The 22793-nt window shown below is 36.2% G+C and overlaps 1 protein-coding gene across 5 annotated transcripts in view; it reads right to left on the bottom strand.

The window, feature by feature from the left end:
- The window catches only part of PKIB (cAMP-dependent protein kinase inhibitor beta), a 201764-nt gene that overhangs the window by 155237 nt on the left and 23734 nt on the right, over nt 1-22793 (bottom strand). For 4 of the 5 annotated variants that reach the window (XM_055311720.1, XM_055311721.1, XM_055311718.1 and 1 more), the window contains 3 exons: nt 21738-21913; nt 20277-20320; nt 7497-7568 (listed from right to left, as the gene is read on the bottom strand). The gene's annotated coding sequence lies outside the window, so the exon portion shown is untranslated. The remainder of the gene's footprint in view (nt 1-7496; nt 7569-20276; nt 20321-21737; nt 21914-22793) is intronic. The other variant, XM_055311722.1, reaches the window with a different exon arrangement.

The raw sequence follows: 22793 nt of genomic DNA, 5'->3' as shown, positions 1-22793 counted from the left end.
ACAGTGTGGTACTGGTGGAAAGACATACAGATAGGTCAATGAAATAGAATAGAGAACTAAAAAGTAAACTTTAGCACATATTGTCAAATTATATTTGACAATGATGTCAAGACTGGGTTAAAAGTAGTCTTTTCAACAAATGGTGCTGAAAAAGCTGGATATCCACATGCCAAAAAATGAAGTTGCACCCTTCCCTTATTCCATATACAAAAATTAGGTCAAAATGGATCAAAGCCCTAAAAGTAAGGGGCACCTTGCTGGCTCAGTCAGTAGAGCATGCAACTCTTGATCTCAGGGTAGTGAGTTCAAGCCTCATGTTGGGTGTAGAGATTACTTAAAAATAAAATCTTTAGTTATATATAAGTGATGAATCACTAAAGTCTACTCCTGAAACCGATATTACACTGTATGTTAACTAACTAGAATTTAAATAAAAACTTTTAAAAATGAAATAAAACCTTTAAAAAAAAGACAAAAGTAAATGCTGGAACCATAAAACTCTTAGAAGAAAACTTCATGACATTGGATTTGGTGATGATTTATTTGATGTGACACCAAAAGCATAGGCAACAAAAGCAAAAACAGACAAATGGGACTACATCAAATTTTAAAACTTCTGTGCAAAGAATGCTATCAAGAGAGTAAAAAGGTAACCCATGGAATGGGAGAAAATATCCGCAAATCATTTTTCTGATAAAGAGTTTATATACAGAAAATATAAAGAACTCCCCAAACTCAACAATAAAAAACAAACATTTAACAAAGGGTGCCTGGATGGCACAGTTAAGCCTTGGACTCTTGGTTTCCATTCAGGTCATGATCTCAGGGTTGTGAGATAGAGCACTGAGTTTGGCTCTATGCTCAATGTAGAGCCTGCTTAGGATTCTCTCTCTCCCTCTCCCACTGCCTTTCCCCACGCTTGCATATACGTGCATGCTGTGTCTGTGTATGTATATATATACATATATATTACATATTATATATATATTTTTAATGGGCATAGGGCATGAATAGTTCTGCAAAGAAGAGATACAAATGGTCAATAAACACATGAAATGATGCTCAACATCACTAATCATTAGGGAAATTCAAATCAAAACTACAATGAGAGATACCTCATATCCATAAAGATGGTTCCCTATTAAAACAAAACAGAGAATAACAAGTGTTGGTAAGGATATAGAGAATTTGGGATCCTTGTACACTGTTGGTAGAATTGAAAAATTGTGCGACCACTATGGAAACCAGCATAGAGATTCCTCAAAAATTTAAAAAAAAAAAACACCATATGCTCCAGCAATCCCACTTCCCAAAGAACTAAAAATAGGGTCTCAAAGAGATATTTGCACACTCAGTGCTCAAAGCAGCACTACTCATAATCGCAATCCAAATGCCCATCAATGGATAAGTGGGGTTGTGGGGGTGGAATATGGTATGTACATACAGTGGAATGTTATTCAACCCAAAAAGGGAAGGAAATTGTGTCACTTGGTACAACATGGATGAACCTTGAAGGTTTTATGCTAAGTGAAATAAGCCAGTCACAAAAAGACAAATCCTGCATGATTCCATTTATATGAGGTACCTACATTACACAAATTCATAGAAACAGAAAGTAGAATGATCATTACCAGGGCTGGAAGGAAGAGGAAAGGGGAGTTGCTTTTTAATGGGTATAAGCTTTCAGGACACCTGGGTGCCTCAGTGGTTGAGTGTCTGCCTTTGGCTCAGGGCGTGACCCTGAAGTTTCGGGATAGAGTGTCGCATCGGGCTCCCCTCAGGGAACCTGCTTCTTCCTCTGCCTATGTCTCTGCTTCTCTCTGTGTGTGTCTCTGATGAATAAATGAATAAACTCTTTTTTTAAAAAAATGGGTAAAAAATTTCAAATTTGCAAGATGAAAAAGTTCTGGAGATCTGATCTACAACATAAATGTACTTACCGCTACTGTATTATATTTACTATATTTTTACCACAATAAAAATGAATTCCTATTTTGTACAACAATGTGTATACCTCCAATAATGCTTCCTTGAAGGCAAAAGATGATGGTAAGAAAAACTGAGTCCAGTGTCTGGGGTCAGAGATAAATTTATTTCAGATTCAAACAAGGAAGGGAGGAGAAACTTGTGCTTACAGTGCATCAGCTTTCTAACAAAGAATTAACTGTGAGAGATGTTTTGAAACTTAATATGGAATTCATGGGAAAGAACTCTGATGGGAGAGCTTATGTTATTATTATTCACTTGTAAAACTGTACACAGCAACATTGCATAGACCCTTAATGAAGAAATCCTTAAAGATAAATGCATGACAGTAGATAGTAGCCATGGCAGTGAAGGGGTCCTGTCTGCTTCCTCCTGCGGAAATGACCACGTTCAGTATTTTGGTAGGAAGATTTTGACAGAGGCTTTCCTCGTGAACTCAGAACAGTTTGAATATAAAGGACAGATTATGCTGAGAAAGCAACAGAGGAAGTAGTAGATCTACAAAGAGAGTCTGAGAAGAAACAATCAGTTCTATTAGAGAAGGAAACCAGCATCAACACAGGAGGAAAAAACAGATGAGAAAACCACGTTTGCACTTAGATACATGCTAAGGATCTGAATTTCAAACTGTCTGCAGAATAGGCCTGTGGGTGAATGGAGTCTGTTGATATTCAGGAGGACTTTTCTATAAGGAGAGGCATTAATGATTTTTTTGTAATAAATTCCTATATCAAGTCAGATCATCAGAAAACCACAAAGCCATCTTTGTAATCCAGTTTCTTCTTCAATCAGTTTATCAAACATGTAAAGAATCATAAAGACTTAGTGGCCACCAACTATTCTAAGTGTCAGAGACATGATGACTACCAAAAAGATATCACTCATTTATTTCCTTTAGGAGCTTGAAGAAACTGATCCATACAGAGACCATTTCAATGTACTGTAACAAGTGCCATGATAAAGAATGAGTAGAGTGCCAGGGAAGCAAACTAAGAGGCACCTGGACCCGCCTTGAGTTTAGGAAAGGTGTCTGGGAATTGATGCCGGACCTCGGTCACCATGAAGGAATATGACTTCACTGGGAATATTAATTTGCTTTGGTAGTGATGGCATTGCAGGGAGAATCTCTGAAAGGTAAGAAACTGCATGATAAGTGTGGAAAATGCAAACAGTTCAGCACAAGGGTGGGGAGCAGAGATTAGCATGTCATATCCGGGCTACGGTCGACCTTAAAAGCCATGCTGGTGCGTTATCTCCTGCTTCCATCTAGGGTTGGTATAAGAAATGTTGCTTCCTTCTCCTTGGAAGACACGGCCTGCAGTTCTCCAACTGCTGCTCTGTGTCAACCGTTAGTTCTCAGCTTCAAATGATTCCTCCCCAGAGATGTCCTCACAACCTCTAATTAAAGCAGAGCCTTACTCCCTCAATTTCTCCTGTGAAATCTCCCTGAACATATGTGAGCAGTTAGTTCCTCTCCCCGGGTGGGGGGGGGGAAGGAGGGGGGGCTAGAAGAACTGCATATGTTACTCTAAAAAGACTTGAAGTACTGTATTTTTAAAAAAGAGAGTATTTGTTTATTTTCTTCTATCTCCTTCAAGACTGTGAACTCTTAAAGCAGATTTGGTAACCTAGGCCCACTTGTCAAATCCTGGTTTCTGCCTGCCTGTTTTCATACAGCCAACAAGCTAAGAATGGTTTTCGTATTTTTTAATGGTTGGGGAAAAACATTCAAAAGAAGATTATTTTATGATGTGAAGATTATGTATTTCCATATATATACATTTCCAGATCCATGAAGTTTTATTGGAATACAATCATGCTCATTCATTTCTTATGGTTATTTTTGCACAACAGAAGAGCTGAGTAGTTGTGACAGACATGTTATCCAGCAAAGTCAAAAATATTTACTGTTTAGCCCTTTATATAAAAAGTTGGCCAACTCCTTTTTTAGGGGGCAAAGTTGGTATTTTATTCTTTTTAAAATCCTTGTTGGGATCCCTGGGTGGCGCAGTGGTTTGGCGCCTGCCTTTGGCCCAGGGCGCGATCCTGGAGACCAGGAATCGAGTCCCACATCGGGCTCCCTGCATGGAGCCTGCTTGTGTCTCTGGCTCTCTCTCTCTCTCTCTCTCTCTCTCTCTCTCTCTCTCTCATGAATAAATAAATAAAATCTTTAAAAAAAAATCCTTGTTGCTCAGTGTATAGTATATGTTTAGTGAATGTTTGTTTAATATTTGGGCATTTCCTAGAACTGTCAAAAAAGAAAAATATTTTAAAACTTTTTCTCTAATGAAAGTCAGAGCAGTGGTTACTTTTGGCGTTGACCAATGCCCGAGACTGAGCTTTAGGGAAGTTTCTGGGGTCCTAGAAATATTCTAACTTAATTTGGATGATCATTAGGATGTGCTCATTCTGTAAAAATTCTAAGAAGTGTGTACTTGTGTGCTTTTCTGTATATATATTTTTCAATAGAAAGTCAACCAAAACAACAAAAAGCAAAACTTCTGAGTGATTGGAATTATTTCTAAAGACTTTTTTACTTCTAAAAATTCTGAGATTCTAAGACAAAACCTACCAAATAAATATTCAGATTGATCCATGTGGCCAGGGTACCTGTATCATTCTGGACCCTGGGTGGGAACAGGATATAAGCATAGAGTAAGCTAGGATGGAAATTAGAATCAGGTATCTATTCATCCCCATTCCTTAACAGGCACATCTTTCAGATGTCCCTGGAAAAACCTAAAGGACAGACTGGGAAGGAGTCTTCCCCTGTTCCAATAATCAGTGGGAATCTCTCAGTCTTCCACTAATCCCTGTCTCCTCTCCCTAATTTCATTCCCTGGCTACTCCCATTCTCAATACATGTTTCAATACTGCTTTATGGGCTGGAACTTCTTCACCTGCTTTCTGATACTTTTATGTCCTACCAGATTCTAAATATTCGATATCTTTCACCTTCAGTCAACCTGACTCTTGCTACAAGCCAGATGTATGTGAACGAGGATACAGCTGCATACCATTATTCTTGCAAAGACCTCAGTCACAGAAGCATAGAATAAATGTGATACAAAGCCTGAATAAAACTACTCTCTGAAGAAGGATTTCTTATTTTGGTATCCACAGAAGAAGATAGGTAGGACCCCTGAAAATGTCTTCTTTAAGTCAATTAAATATATTAAGCACTTTTATTGTAGCTTTAAACATCCATGTGTATGCCAGCTTTGTGAACCTGACTCTTCATTGTATTGTTTTGCTGCATTTCACTAATGGTAGCTTGTTCTTCCAAGCGTGTTTTAAATATTTTTTATTATCTCCTTAAGGTTTTATGGAACTTTATCAGTGGGACTTCTTTGAGACCTGAGTTTAAAGAATATACATCCATAGAGGATTTGAGTTTGCTAAAATGCCAGGAACCTGTGTGTACTACTAGTCCAGGGTAATTTTCACATAAATTAGTGGCCTGGGTTTTTCCAAGCTTATGGGGTATATGATTCTGGCCCCCAAGTACATAAAATGCTTGTTGAGAATTCCTAAGGGAATTTTTTCCTTTTTACCTTTTTTTTTTTCTTTTACCTACAGCTAATACCAAGGAAGGCAAGCGTCCATATTACCTCTATGTCCTGGATAAGATAGCTCATCCCCTTAACATGTTCCCTTTGGGATACCTGGATTTGTCTCTGTGTCTCACTTGAATCTCTCAAATTATAAGACCAAGTGTTCCTGACTTTAATAAACTACTCATTAAAATAAAATAGAAATGCTACGGAGCAACATAAGACCTCAGTACAAATGCTGACTTTAACACTGACCTAGAAAGAGACTCATAATGTTCTATTATTTCTGGTCTTGGAGGATTCCATCACTTTCCCTACTTACAAATTTCATTTTTGAAATATTTTATCCAGCAGTTTAGTGGTTTTTTACTTTCACTCCAGCATCCAGGTGGAAGGAGAATACCACCTTATTTGTTTTTCTCAATGTATAGAGTTAAGACTTGGTGAAACTACATACTGCAAACGCTTCTGCTCTTACAGGTTACTATCACTTTGGCTTACATATCACTGGCCGGAAAGTCATATGGCTGAGCCTAGTCTCAATGATGTGGGAAAGTACATTCTTTCCAAGGAAAGCATTATAAGCACGTGGCAGCTGAGGGAGGTATATTATTCTCTGAGAGAGAGGAGGAGAATGAATAATTGGAAACAATAATACAATCTGCCACAACAGATCACAGGTGGAAGAGTGAATTTGAGGAGCTACATGATGTGTTCATGTAAGACATGTTATGCTTAAAATATCTGTAAGACATTCAAGCACAGATGCTGAACAAGCAGTGGAAAATATGGGTCAAAAGTTGAGGTAAAAACTCCAAATAGGAGATATATAGTTTAGAGTCATTTATATTAAAAATGGTAGCTGCAAGCTTATGGAAGTAAATGAAATTTTTCAGAGATAAGAGAGTGGACTTGCTGTTTGGACATTAATATTTGCATTCCTCCAACTTTCCTTAAAGCACAAAGCTCTCTTGGTCTTTCATTTTCCAATTTTTTTATGGAAATACAGAAATCAAGAAATGTTTCTCTATTATTATAAGAAAAATAACAGTCCACATGTGAAAAGCAACAAGCAAAGCTTAGAGTCGGAGCGCTAACAGTATCAAAAGCAGTGGTCAGTGGAAGAGAGAGTGCCTGTTTTGTCCAAATGGGCAGCCGGCACACAGCTCCAGCTATCACCAGGTGGAAATACTAGTTAAGGTTGTCCAGACAGTCCAGTTTTCCAGGAAAAGCTGAAAACAGATTTAATGTGTAATCCCCCAATTTTTAAATTAGGTACATTTATTTCAAAATATTTCAAAGGTCAAATTATTATTGTTATTATTACTATTTTTATTAATTTTTTAATTTAATTTTATTATTTTTTAAGATTTTATTTTTTATTTTAATTCCAATATAGTTAACATAGTGTCATATTAATTTCAGGTGTATAATATAGTAATGCAACAACTCTATACATCACTCAGTGCTCATCAATTATAAGTGTACTCGTTAATCCCTGTCACCTATTTCACCCATTCTGGTAATCATTAGTTTGTTCTCTGGAGTTAAGAGTATGTTTCTTGGGGCAGTCCCAGTGGTGCAGTGGTTTAGTGCCACCTGCAGCCCAGGGTGTGATCCTGGAGACCCAGGATCCAGTCCTACGTCGGGCTTCCTGCATGGAGCCTGCTTTTCCCTCTGCCTGTGTTTCTGCCTCTCTCTCTCTCTCTTTCTCTCTGAATAAATAAATAAATAAATATTTTTTTTTTAAAGAGTATGTTTCTTGGTTTGTCTCTCTTTTTATTCATTCATTTGTTTCTTTCCACACATAAGTGAAATCATATGGTATTTGTTTTTCTCTGACAGGCTTATTTTGCTTAGCATTACATTATATTCTCTAGCTCCATCCATGTTGTTACAAATGGCAATTTTCATTTTTCATTTTTATGGCTGTATAATATTCCATTTTGTACATACCATATGCTGTTTATCCTTCATCTATCCATGGATGCTTGGGCTTCTTCCATTATTTGGCTATTACAAGTAATGCTGCAAAAAAAGAGAGGTACATGTATCCCTTTTAATTAGTGTTTTTGTATTTTGGGGATACTGTGATTACTTGGTCATAGGGTAGTTCTATTTTTAACATTTTAACTCCATACTATTTTCCACAGAGGCTGCACCAGTTTGCATTCCCACCAACAGTGCAAGAGGATTGCTTTTTCTCCACATCCTTGCCAACACATTGTTTCTTGTGTTGTTGATTTAGCCATTCTGACCCGTGTGAAGTAATATCTCATTGTGGTTTTGATTTGAATTTCCCTGATGATGAATGATGTTGTACATCTTTCCAAGTATCTGCTGGTCAGCTGTGTCTTCTTGGACAAATGTCTGTTCATATCTTCTGTCCACTTTTTCATTGGATTATTTGGGGGGGGTGTTGAGTTGTATAAGTTCTTTCTATATTTGGATGGTAAATATGTCATCAGATATGTCATTTGCAAATACCTTCATTATCAGATACGTCATTTGCAAATATCTTCTTCCATTTAGTAGGTTGTCTTCCAGTTTTGTTGATTGTTTCCTTTGCTGTGCAGAAGCTTTCTATTATAATTAACTGTGTTTAGGTAGATTTGGCCTAAGGAGTCACTAGTTTCCAATCTCTGATGGAAAAATTACAAGAGGACAAGGAGAGAAACATGAGAACACTTAAGGAATGAAAAGAAAAAGAAAATTCCACTAAGAAGAGTGGTTGGAGAATGTAAGAGGACTAGGGACTAACATATCCCAAAAGAAAAGAGTATTTCAGGAAGACTCTAATCTGATTATTTTAAGGCATTGATGCTTTCCTATATCTCAAAAATGCAATAAAATGTATCTCATATTGTTTGAAGTAAAGATATAATTTTAAACAGGTTAAGACATGCCCTAAAAAGTGTCTGCAATGCAAATCTTTACATTATTTCTAAACCAACACATTTTATTTACTATCTTTTTGTAAAATGTCCTTCAGTGGATAAAATATATAATTATGTCTATACAAAAATACAAGAGATGTAAAAAATATTATATGACATAGCAAATATTTAGTTTTTAAAATTTTTAAATTTAAATTCAATTTAATTAACATATACTCTATTATTAGTTTCAGATGTACAAGTTAGTGATTTATCAGTTGAATATCATTACTTCAAATGCCCTCCTTAATGCCCATCACCCAATTACCCCATCATCCCGCTCACTTTCCTTCTAATAACCCTCAGTTTGTTTCCTATAGTTAAGAGTCTCCTATGATTTGCCTCCCTCTCTATTTCATCTTATTTTATTTTTCCTTCCCTTCCCCTATGTTCATCCATAGTACAATTTGTTGGAATTGTGCTAAAATCATTTTTCAAGCTATCGGAAATAACTCTCTCTGTGCATCCATGTGTCTCAAACAAACTAAAATTAGAAAATGCATTCAAAGAGACTAACATCAACTTTCAAGGAATCTTAAATGAAGGGCACTATTATTTGAGCAACTGTATTCAACTACTGGACATTGATCACTTAATGGCTTGAACACCTTTTGAGCCATAGTAAATAAAACAATGCTTCATTAGATTCATATGTATTCCAAGTTGTCAAGGCTCATACCACAAGACTAGGTGAACTTTATAGTTAAATGAATTATTTTATCAAAAGGAAAATTCATTTAATAGATGGTAAAGATTTTTAAATAAGGAATTATCCAAATTATTAAAGATTCCTAAAGCCAGAATACCCAAGACCAAAAGATATGACCCCCATTGACCTCAGAAAAGAAAATAATTACTCATTGCTGCAAGATCTACCAAAAAAGACAATAAATGTAGGTCTAGCCCACTGAATTAGGAATGAAAAAATGCTTTTAAATATATCCTTCACTGGCATCTTTCCAAAGAAAATGAACAGTTGAAATAGATATTTCAACCCCTAGAAAATATTTAAATATTAACTGTCATAAAAGGCATTGGAATCAACTCATTATTATTATTAAAAACTATAATGTAGTTGGCTGTTTGGCTAAATAGAAAAATTTTTGGATTTGCTTTGGTCTTTCCATATTCTTTTTTTTTTTAATATTTATTTAATTATTTGAGAGGGAGAGAGCAAGCATGTACGAGCAGTGGGTGGTGGGGACAGATGGGTGGAGAGGGAAAGGGAGAAGCAGACTCTCCGCTGAGCAGGGAGCTCAGAACAATCCTATGAGATAATGGTCTGAGAGGAAACCAAGAGTCCAATGCTCAACTGACTGAGCCACTTGGGAATCCCAGTCTTTCCGTATTATTTTCCTCTCTTCTATATTTGTTTTGTATTACAGGCCCTATTTTCTTTGGAAAACTGTCCTTCCTCAACCCTAGTCTGGAAAACGGACTGCTAAAAAGAGTCACAGTGCCTCATCTTCATGACCTAAGATGTGGGTACGTGACCAAGGCCTAGCCAACCATGGTTGTCTACTGCTCTACTATAGTAAATATGAGAGGAATGAGCAAGACTATAGGCAGGTATTCAATCTGCCTTGTAACATCCCCAAATAAACTAGTCCTCTCTTTCTTTTGGGGTACTGACATGTACCCTTTTGAAGAAAGCTTATGGTAGTAGAAGAGAATGAAGCTACAAACATAAAAGTGATGGGAAAAGAGAAAATCCCGAAGGCTTTATTTAAATCCCTGGATCCAGTCATCTTGAAGTACTAAGATAAATTCCCTTATTTCCTTAAGCCAATTTGAATTGGGTTTTAAGAAACAGAAACATTTATATAAATTATTAACATCAAACACCAACTATCCATAATAATAGTAGCATTTGGCTAAACTTACAAAGAATACATAAGCCTCTTATGAGGCATAATTTTTACTTCCTCTGTGACTTTTAAATCTCTACAAGAGTTGCTATGTGAAAATTTCAGAGACTCACTACCCCTGCTTGATTCTTTCAAAGAAAACATGTAATTAGCTATGAAAAATTACTGAAAAGTGATCTTTGACAGAAAAGGAACCAAGATCTACATAATTTATGAGCTGAAGGATTCATCTCCAAACAGTCTGGAATTTTCTTTATTTAGTACATAAAGAAAATCTTTTTGGTACCTATCTCATAGCAAATAAATTTCCCCATATCTAAGAAAATATAATATCTACTTATTTTATAGAAATTGGCTGTATCTAAGAATCCATGCATGTGATATGGGGTAAATTCTTAATTCTCTGTAGCAACCAGAATAATTCTAGAGACAATCTCATATATAGCATTCTTGTGTGTGAACTCCCAGCTACCGAGTGTAAAGGTTTACACCTACCAATGTGGGAAAAGACTCAAAGTTATTTCTTGTGTTAACTATGTAAATTACTGCAAACAAAAATTTACAGAAAAAATTTACAGAAAAGAGCTAAAATAGAGAGACAAAAAGATTATAATACCTTCCTTATTATTATAATTTTCATTAATATTTATTGAGCATCTAGTAGGTCTTGGGTAGTGAATATTAAAAATGAACATGACATAGCCTCTGCTGCCTAGAAATTCAAAGATGGTTGAGGAATTTTCTTCAATTATTCCTAACCTCATTGAGTGGGTTATTAAAGTAAGAGCTTTCTCTATCATTGGTCAATCTGGGCACTGTATCAAAAAATACATCATAAAACTGATTTATGTATAGAAGCATAGTCAAAAGGATTAGTTTTGTGTAGTCTTATTTCTGTGGTGCAGGGCTAAGTCTCATTCTCTTAGCTGTACTGTTTCATCCCACTTACCCAGTCTCACCAAAACCACCCTGACTAAAAGTTTTCAAAAAACTTTAAAAACTGGGTGCAGGGTGTATATAAACTTCCTGCATTATCTTTGCAACTCTTGGATGAATCTAAAACTATTCTAAAAACTTTTAAGTTTATTTTTTAAAAAACTGAATGTGCAGGTAATGCAGATATTTTCAATACATTTTGCCAGCAATTATCAACTAATAGTCCAAGAATCATAGGACATTGAAGAACAATATGAAATGCTAACAGTATTATTTTCTGTATTAAGTATTTGGAAATGAAAACAGAAGTAAGATTTATTTTACAGGTAATTTTTTGACCATTCCCTTTCAATACATGTTTTCAAACTGAAAGAATCAAAACACATTTAAAAAGCTTTCATTAAAAATTAGTGAAGTTTAGCAATCATCTGCCAATGTTTCCCAAGGGAAGCATCATTGACATTTTGGTTGGGACAATTCTCTATAGTACAACAATATTCCATGAATTAAAGGATAACTAATATTCTGGCCCCTACCCTGTAGCACTCTTTAGTTATTGTGACAATTAAAATAATCCAAATATTTCCAAGTACCTGCAGGAAGGAAGAACCTTCTGGCACCACTAGTCTAGTCACTGTTTTTAGAAAATCCGGAGAAGTCATATAGGCTTGATTAAGGATGACAAAGCTAGTGACAAAGGTGTCACAAGGGTGACAAAATGGCAGAAAGGCTTTTCTTAATCAATATTCCTAAGCTACATGAATGTTTTTTTAATGCTATAGCATTCTTTTCCAGTTCTCTGAATTTTGAGTGTTTGGACTCAGGGTGAACTAACAAACCAATTTTTCAAACAAGAAAACCCAATGCCTGTGTGCAGTTAGATTTAGTAACTGATACTGAATTACTAACAGATTTTTCTTATTTCCTTCTCTATTAACATGAACATATGCTTCATGACTCTAAAGGACAACTTAAGAAAATAACTAAAGATTAAAAGCAAGTAATAAAGCAAACAGTAGGGATGGGAAAGATCTTTCTTTCCAGCAGAGCCATAGTAGATCAATGACTGTGAGAACAGGATTAGTGGGAATAACCTGCCACCTGGCTATGGATCCAAGAAAAGAATTTTATATCCCTGGAGTAAAGGGTACAGGCAGGAAGGTCAAAGTCAAGTCGGCAAATATTAGACTGGCTAGAGCACTTAAACGCTAGAGTGTTTAAGGCCCACAAAAAGATTCTGAAGGACAAAAGAAACATAAACTGAATCTCAGAAAAAGGATGAGCCCGTAACTTTTGTATCCTGATGGAGAAAAACATTTTAGAAAACTCCTTGGATTTCCTGGTCTCATACAAAAAGACAAAGCAGGGATCCCTGGGTGGCGCAGCGGTTTGGCGCCTGCCTTTGGCCCAGGGAGTGATCCTGGGGACCCGGGATCGAATCCCACGTCGGGCTCCCGGTGCGTTGAGCCTGCTTCTCCCTCTGCCTGTGTCTCTGCCTCTCTCTCTCTCTCTGTGTGACTATCATAAATAAATAAATAAATAAATAAATAAATAAATAAATAAATAAATACAAACAAAAAAACAAAAAGACAAAGCAGAACTTCAGGCTAAAGATACTCTTTATGAGACACCACCAATATCAAAGTTACAGAATAATGAACATTTAGGTGCTAAAAAGCACAGCACAAAGCATACATAAAGTCTACTGGAAATGTGAAGAAATTGAGAAAAATACCCCCATGATTTTCCATAGAAGATTTTAATACTTCTCATGCTTTGATAGCTTTAAAGGATTTTTTTTTAATTCAGAAAATTTTGGAGAATCTAATTAATGAGGTTGGGATTAGATAAACAAATAGATAACTTGTCTTAGGAAATATGTCCTTTTCAAGAATGCATGAAACAAAAAGTAAATCAACTCCTGGGACACAAAACTTCAATTTTGCTACCGTAGAAATGATAAAAACCATATTCTACAGTGTAATAAAACGGTAACTTAATGACAGTAACTAAAACCAAAAGGCTTACCCCATGCAGAAAATGGAAAATATATCCTAAAAAAATTGCTAGGCTTAAAAGAGAACCAAAGCTACCAGGAAAAATTTTGAGAGAATTTTTAAAAAATAAGAACTCCATTAAAATGTATAAGATATGGCAAAGCTGTATGTATGTAGGCAAACATAACTTTTTAATACATTAATTATTATTAATACAGAAAAAAGAGCATTTCAACAAAATAAAACATAAAGTGTTAGAGCAACAAAAATAATAATGAAAGTCAAACTAGAAAGTGAAAGAAAATGGGAGTCTGATCTTTAAAAGCAAAACCTTTCACCAGGGGAAAAAATTACTTGAAAGAATGCCTCCAAAATCACTTATTCTAGTCCAGGAATGAGTGGAAAAGTAATACAAGCACATTTCTGGAAAAGTTACCGAGGCCATCTTTGGTCTCATGTTATGTCTTGGGTGCTCAACGGTAATGCTGATTTACAGTCCAGAGGTGGCTCTAGGTCAGAAATCTAAAAGAAGCACAGACTTCCCAGAAAGCTCATGGCTTCCCTATAACCTGGATCCTGTTTGCTTTTCGTCTTTTTTTTTTATAAATTAATTTTTATTGGTGTTCAATTTACCAACATACAGAATAACACCCAGTGCTCATCCCGTCAAGTGTCCCCCTCCGTGCCCGTCACCCATTCACCCCCACCCCCCGCCCTCCTCCCCTCCACCACCCCTAGTTCATTTCCCAGAGTTAGAAGTCTTTGTGTTCTGTGTCCCTTTCTGATATCTCCCACACATTTCTTATCCCTTCCCTTATATTCCCCTTCACTATTATTCATATTCCCCAAATGAATGAGAACATACACTGTTTGTCCTTCTCCGATTGACTTACTTCACTCAGCATAATACCCTCCAGTTCCATCCACGTTGAAGCAAATGGTGGGTATTTGTCGTTTCTAATGGCTGAGTAATATTCCATTGTATACATAAACCACAGCTTCTTTATCCATTCATCTTTCGATGGGCACCGAGGCTCCTTCCGTCTTTGAGTTTTTGTCCCATGAGCACTACACATGAACAACTGGTGATTCTCCCAGTATGCTTATAAACGTATAATTCTTCTTAAACCCAAGTACTACTTTCTGTATTTGGCATTGGTAGGACACTCTAGCTAGATCCTCAAGACCAAGCTACAATAAGTAGCCTTCTCAGTGCTAAGTTCCTGCACCAGGAGCTCACTGCGCCGATGGCCCTCTGCTGCCCCCTCTTGGTTCTAGGCAATACTCTCACAGGCACTGGGTACAGAAGGCTTAAAGCCTCAGAATAAAACCTCCAAGCTTCAGAAATAAATATGTAAACCAATACATAGTTAGTGGGTCTTTGCTTTTAGTAATGTAATAAGATGACAGATATCACATATAACTAAAGGAAATTTGCCAACTGGAAAACCGCAAAATTTATTTTTACCAAATAGTTTCAGAAATTCAGCTCAAAGCTTTCTAGATTAACTTTAGTTTTCTAGATTAAAACAATCAAGGTAGAGATATCATGAATTTGCCCAATAATTCAGTGATTCTTTACATTTCTGGATCATGAACAGAATTGAAATCAGATGAAAACTACAGTCCAGAAGGTCATGCCGTAGTTGCATGATTCGTTTTCAAGAAAGGACTTGTTGCACCAGCTTGGGAAAGTGCTCTCTTGCCCAAGGCCACCATACCCCTTCTCATGGCCTACATCAACAATGGATTGATGTCAGGGCATGAAGGCCCACCTCAACTCTAAAGTGTCATTCTGGCTCCAGAGCTTCCCTATGAATCAGTTGAGGCTACAAGCAGGCCTGCATCACAGTACAACCTCTCCCTCTGCCCATTCCTGTTTCTTTCTCACCCCTGCTGCAGCTATGAATCCCAAGAGCACTACTTAATATGCATCTTCATGCTAAACTTCATCTCAGAGTCTTCCTCCTGGGGAACTCCATACATCACAACTCTACACAGGCCTGCATAAAGCCACGTTTTCCCCTTCTCAGGGTAATTATTCAAGAGCTACAAGAAGAAGCTTTTATAAGTTCACAAACCATTTTTGGAGAACTCGGAAGCACATATAACCCAGAATCCATTTTATATCAAACACTGACAAAAGTAGGTGATAGTCATTGGGAACAAAAAGCAGCAGTGGAAACAAGAGTTCCTCTAATCTCAAAAGCAGGGAACCAATGAAAACAGATCTCCAAAAGCATCAGCAAACATATACTTCCTGGAGCACCTGGGTGGCTTAGTCAGTTAAGCGTCTGCCTTCAGCTCAGGTCATGATTCCAGGGCCCTGTGCTCAGCAGGGAGCCTGCTTCTCCCTCTCCCTCTGCCTGCCACTCCCCCTGCTTGTGCTCTGCCTCTCTGTCAAATAAATAAATAAAATCTTTAAAACTATACTTCCTGAAAATTAGGATACTTCTTGAAGTCAAAAAGTAATATTTCAAGGTTATGATCCTTGGTGCAAAAACTATATAGAGCTGGCACATCTTTCTTCCTTAGAAGAGGTGAGGCTATAAAAAGAATTATACAGAAAAGTCATATTTGCAGGAAGCAACATGAGTCTGTAACAGAAAAAGAGAAAGACTTTGCTCTATGAAAACTAGCTAGCCTAAAACCCTACCTTGTCGTCTTCTCCCCAAAGGAACCTCTTACAAATGATGAGTCCAAGAAATCTTAACTCATTCAATGATGAATAATATTTTTTTAAATTTTTATTTATTTATGATAGTCACAGAGAGAGAGAGAGAGAGAGAGGCGCAGAGACATAGGCAGAGGGAGAAGCAGGCTCCATGCACCGGGAGCCCGATGTGGGATTCGATCCTGGGTCTCCAGGATCGCGCCCTGGGCCAAAGGCAGGCGCCAAACCGCTGCGCCACCCAGGGATCCCGATGAATAATATTTTTAAAGGACAGAATTGGTTTTTTAAAGTCCCCTTCCCCTTCCACTCCTTAAAAAATATTTATCAATTCCTTTCACTTCCTTTCCTCTGAGGGAGCCAGTGAAACCTATAGGGCCAAGGAAACTGCTGCCAGGCCAAAGACCCTCTTGACTGTTGGTTTCACTCAGGACAGAATTAAATGTGAGCTGAAAAGTAAGAGCAGAGTTTATTGAAGACAGAGAGAGAGAGAGAGTACAGACACAGACAAAGCATCTGGGAGACTCAGAAAGGAAAGAACAGGGAGTCTCATCTTTGCTTAGGGTCTGGGGTTTTTATTGAGGATGGTGGTCTGGTGTATGTGTCCTCTCAAGCAGCCAGGACCTGGTAAAACGAGGATGAATGCTTAGATGTCCTTCATAAGTCACTCATGCCGTAGAGCCAGGGGTCTTGGCATCAAGGTGTCTGGAGTCAGTGGTCTTGGAAAATGTGATGATGATCCCTCCTGGTCTCTCCTTAGATGTTACTATTGTGCTGGAAGTCTCCAAAAAAATCAGTAACTCTTTGACCTTTACAAGTAGAACACAGATTAAGGCATGTGTAAGGCAGGGGTATCAAAGCAAGAATAAAAGCAGGAAAGGGAGCAAAAATAGCAATTTTTCCCATCGGGTCCCTTCTACTTTCCATGGGGTCATCTGTACTATTCTTATAACTTTTCTGTAAATTTGAAATTATTACAACTAAGGAGTTTTAAAATGTTGTACTTTTAAAAAGCAAAATATACAAGAAAAACGTCATGGTACAGACTAAAACTGTGGTCAAACATTCTGCCAAGAAATTTAAAACTTATTAAAACAAGTCTCTCTAACTAGAAGACCACGGAGCAGAAATAGCAGAACTCTGGGATGAAATGATAAGACAAATAAAAGGGAATAAAACATGAAAGGAAGACCAAGAAGTAGAAAAACAAAAATAATCATGCAAATAATGAATACAATCGAAAGGAATCTAATGGAATTTAGATACTGCTGAAACTTAGAAGATAAAACTAAAAAAAAAATGAACCAGTGAAAGAGAAATAAATTTTAAATCGATAAAGACAAAAGTATATATATATATAGATGATAGATAGATAGATAGATAGATAGATAGATAAAGAGGGTGGGATCAAGGAACACAGATGGGAATCTTCAAAGAAAAAGCTAAAAGAATGAAATAGAACAAATAAACACATAATTCGTAAAAACGTTATAGTTGTTACTCTGGAATGAATAGAGTCACTACTCAATTGAGACTGAGTTCAGAGGGACTAAGGATTGGTTTCGGTCATGTTGGACTTTTCAGTATCTGAAACATGACCCAAAATGAAGAGACCAGATTCAAGATTTCTTTCATTGCCACAGGAAGAAGTAGCACCACAAGTTAGAAGAGACAGTAGCAGACAAAAGTAAAGTGCTTCATTTCTAAGTTTATACGTTCAATCTATCAGTTACATTTTTAAGTGTGTCTATGAATATATTCTGTCTAGAAGAGAACCATAAGCTCGTAGAGGTTGTTTCTGGGGAAAGACATGTGTTAGGGATTTGGAGGACAAAAGTGGAAGAGTGGATTAATTTTGGGGACCAACATTTGCTGCCACACAAAAGAGAAAAGGCAAGACGTAGGGCAATATCCAAACCTTATACTGAATCAGTTCCTACTGTCCATTGTTGATTCATGATAAGGAAGACAACAGATTCAGTTAAGGATTCAATCCCTAGGCACCCTTCAGTTGGCTGAGGATTTCTTTCACCACTCTTCAAGGTCAGAAACCTGAACTTAATCTTCTGTTTCAACACTGCCTTTGATGTTTCTGCTGTTAACTAGCCATCCTCTGCCTTCTTCTGGCTTTGACTCGGAAGTGTGTTAACCACTCCTTTATTACTTGACTTGTTTCTTGTTTGCTGCCATGTGCTTCCCTTGGATCCTAGTTTCTGTATTCCAGTCACACTACTGATTTGATTCTGAATCTTAAACATTCTAGAGAATGTAATGTTTTTATTGCTCATACTTCTGCCTTTTACCTGAAGGATGATGCTACTTTGACAAATTAGTTTGTGCTAATATTTTAACCCATAACCCCACCCCCATAAAAATACTTTATAGATGACTATCTGTTCTATTTGTAAAGTAAGATTCTACTTTTCCTTTGGGAAATAAATTCAGTGTATAGATTCTTACTTAGAACTCTTATTTTATATCCCATGTAATAGATTAATCCAGTTTTCCCATTTTGTCCCATGTGATTCTCAGTGGAAATATAAACCACCCAGTTACCACGTTCTGAAAAAGAATACATTTGAACAGTTGTTTCCCCAAGCATAATCCTTGAGATGTAATATATGTTAATTGTTTTGTTTTGTTTCAGGAGACTTTGTTAAGTCCTGAGGTTGTGTAAATTATACACTGGCTTAATAGGTTTATCACAGGATTTCTCAAAGCCTTTGAAAAGTAATGTGTGCTATGAATCTCTAACACAGAAAGCACTTATTTGAAAAAAGATCTCTTCACTTCGGCCTCCCTTTTACTTCAGAATTCTCCTTTCTTACCAGAGCTACATGAAATCCTCCCATAACAATTCCTCACAGAATAGACTTTCCAAAAATTAAATCATATTTATTCTTTGAAGTTGTCCATATTCCAAGAGTTGATTGGAATGATTTTCAGTTAAGATATAGAGTTTGGAATTTGATTTCTGTGGCACAGTCCTACATCTTTTAACAAATACAGGAACTGAACACATGAAATTATTTCATATGATTTAGTTTGTGTTTATATCAATTTCTTAGGTTGTAGGTATTTGAAAAGGCATTGTTTTTTTTTTACCTCAGATAATTATTTAAAAGTGTATGTATATGGGGGCATCTGGGTGGTTCAATTAGTTAAGCATCTGTATTTGGCTCAGGTCATGGTCCCAGGGTCCTGGAATCGAGCCCCACATCAGGCTCCTCACTCAGCAGGGAGTCTGCTTCTCCCTCTCCCTCTGCTCATTTGTGCTCTCTGTTTCTCTCTATATATCTCTCTAAAATAAATAAATAAAATATATGTTTTTTAAGTATATGGGTATATTCGCTGCAGAAATGTCATGTGGAAAAAAAAAAAAGAAACGTCATGTGGAAAACATTCAAGGCACCAGGAAGTGCATTGATTCACTCAATAATTGTTCACTAAGCCACTGCCCTATTGTATAGGGCAATAGGTTGATGATGGTAGTAAAACTACAAGGAGGATGAGGTGTGTTTTAGAGAGAATAACAGCATGAGGTAAGGCCCTAGAAAGGAGAGTTCAATGTCTCAAAATAAATAAAAAATATTAATGAAAGGGAGAATGTTGTGGTTCTGGGTGGCAGAGGCACAGGGGCTGTTAAAGAGAAGTTGTGGAGTCATGCCCATCTTAATATTTGTTTAAATCCTAAATATTTAGATATTTAGAATTTACCTCAGCCAGGCAATATTCAGTAGATCTTTTTATTTATTTTTTAAGATGTATTTATTTATTTTAGATGGAGGGGGTGGGGCAGAAGGAGAGGGAGAGAAGCAGACTCCGGGCTGAGCACAGAGTCCTTTGTAGGGCTTGATCCTATGACCCTGAGATTACAACCTGAAGTGAAATCAAGAGTTAGATGCTTAACACAATGAACCACTCAGGCCCCAAATCTTTTTATCTTCAGATCATAAACACTTGTTCAAGACTGGAAACTTCTTGAAAGTAAAGACAATCTCTTAATCATTTTGAATTCCTCTAAGTACAGGCACATTTAAATCCCAGCCAGTGAACATTCACAACACTGTCTCAACCATATCCTCAGCAGTCTGGGCACCCACCACTCTTAATATTAATATATATCTGTGACTGGAGGTCATTTAAAATTATGAATTTCAATGGTAATAATAATAAATATAAACCTAACACAAATATAGCCATTGAACACTACTAAATGACAGTAGAGTAAAATATGTAATGCTAAATTCTCAAAATAATAACACAGGATTTATTAACGGGTAATAGTGGCTACCTGAAGTTCTGCCCCTTACTAGCTGGGCACCTACCTTTAGGCAAGTCACTTGATTTCTCCAGCCTTCAGATTTCTCATCTGTAAAATAGAATATTATTTTCCTTAGAGAGTTGTGATGAGAATTAATGAGTTAATACATGCAAATACTAGTAACAGCTTGCATATAGTACAGGTTTTGGATTATTACTATTATTATTATTGTTATCTATGATGGTGTTGGTGATGATGATAAGAGTCATATAGCAACTAGGCGATTTACTTTTCCTATCCTGGAATAAATGTCTGTGCCTCCAAATTGAATATGAAACTGATGAACTAATTGGAAAATGGATAAATAGTCCATTCAAAAGTAAGTAAAAAGACTTTTACTTCAAAAATGGAATATCATTCAAGAGTGTCAGCTCTCTTAAATTGATATCCATGTTTTAAAAGTAAATATATACATTAAGGAGGGTACATGATGAGATGAGTGCTGGGTGTTATACTGTATGTTGGCAAATTGAATTTAAATAAAATATTTTTTAAAAGTAAATATATATTACAAAAATATCAGGGTCATCAATGAACAAAAAAATTGCTTCTGAAAATTCAAACACTCCCTAAATAGAATATTAAAAAGACAACAGATCTGATAATAATTTAAAACCACAATTCATGTCAAAACTGTAAGATTTGGAATGTGCATCTATTCTAGAGGACTCCATTACCTTGCCTTGGGCAGGACTAAACCCTACTACTGCAGAGGGACAATATACACAATCTCCTTTAAATTGCAGGCTCTTTTGTACTCCATATATTTCTCCTCTACCCCAGGATATAATCAATAACCTTACAATTAAGTCAGGATTCTTAATCTTAAATATTCTGAACCAAGTCTCAACTATTCTGGTATGTAGTTTCAAGATAAAATTTAAACGCCAATATAGAATAAAACTCTTATTTGGAACTAACATACTAACTTAAACAAATATATACAGAATCAACCTATTTTTAGAGGATATGGTCAGCTGTTCTACTTTCTCAGCCAAAATATTGGTTATATTTATATAAAAGCAACCATAGTTATTGGCTGGCATAAATAATGCCTACGCAAATCTCTCAAGCATTACAATGCCTGCTGTTTATGAAGCCTACATTCTGGCTTTAAATACAAAAGGAAGGTCAAGCTGTGAATGTCGAAAGAATTTATGACATTGTTCCACTACTAGAGCGTACAGAAGAGGGTATTATTGAAGAAGCCTGGAAGAGCTCTTAAAGAATCAAAAATCAATCCTTTTGTAGCTAGCTGTGGGCTGCAGGCGTTTGCGGAAGAGGGAATAAATGCACTAGAAAAATCTTACTTTCACTTGTAAGTAAATACCAAATTAAAAATCCTCTGGCAGTTTGGAGAATAACAAATGACAAATTTTAAAAAGTAACAAGATGTGCCTGTAACAATGGAATTATTTGCAATCATACTACAGGTGAGGTGTTTTGGTTTTTTTTTTTCACTTACATAATATTCACAATCAGGCTTTATCCTTTCAGCTCAATTTGTTTTAATCCTTCTCACCAAAGTGACTGAAAACACCTCATGGGTTTTGTTTTTAAAAACAATCATACTTTCTGTAAGACTTGCTTCCTTCTCCATACCTCTTTAATTCCAATTCTCTATGTCAGGACTGATACCATCTGGAAAAGAGGATAAATTAAAGTTGTGAACCTTTAAATTAGCTTGATATTTCCAAAAACTAAGAGGAAAAGTTTTTAAATTCTTCAAGGTTGCAAAGTATTTTTCTTTTTCTTTTTTTTCTTTCTTTCTTTCTTTTTTTTTTTTTTTTTTGCAAGGTATTCCTAGTTAAAATTCATAGCATATTATATTTCTGGCTTTCTAAATGTTACAATTTGTGGCAACTTTTATTTCTGGCTTTCTAAATTAAATTCAAACACAAGCCATAGACTCAAGTTTTGTTTCCAGGATAGTCACTTACTCTACTCACTCATGTATAAAAGAGGTCAAATGTTTTCAGGTCACATTCATTAGACAAGGGCAGTTTTGTTGAGATATTTCATCATAATATACCACCTTTATCTCTATAACTGAGGAATAACAAAATCAAAAACAAAATTTTGCTTTGTTAGCTAGAGTCCAACTTAATATTGTTTTACATTAAAGCCCTTCTATTTACTAGAATTTGGGGGAAGGGGATAGGAAATCGTAAGGTAACCCCAAGAGATTTTCTCAATAGATAGTATCATAAATTTGTTTTCTCTAGATTTGTTAATGTTATAAGATTTAGTAATTGCTATTCATTTAGGACTGTCAATATACTTTTTATCTTTTTTCATAGAAAACCATAACCATGACTTCCAGATTTGATATCTTAGATTATGTCCAAGAAAATAATTTTGAAAAGTATCAGAAAGTTTAAGTCTCCTAAAGAAATACTTTCATAGCAGGATCAAAAAAAGGTGAAAAAAGGGACCTAAAGTAGCTCCTCAGTGTCATCCAAAACTTCCTTCACTTATTTCCCCCTGCTATGAAATTCACTCTTAAATTCATTCATTTATA

The sequence above is a fragment of the Nyctereutes procyonoides genome, unplaced genomic scaffold, assembly GCF_905146905.1.
Source record: "Nyctereutes procyonoides isolate TBG_1078 unplaced genomic scaffold, NYPRO_anot_genome, whole genome shotgun sequence".
NCBI classification, from domain to species: Eukaryota; Metazoa; Chordata; class Mammalia; order Carnivora; family Canidae; genus Nyctereutes; species Nyctereutes procyonoides.
The sequence above is the reverse complement of the archived record's forward strand: the minus strand, read 5'-3'. Positions and strand labels throughout refer to the sequence as shown.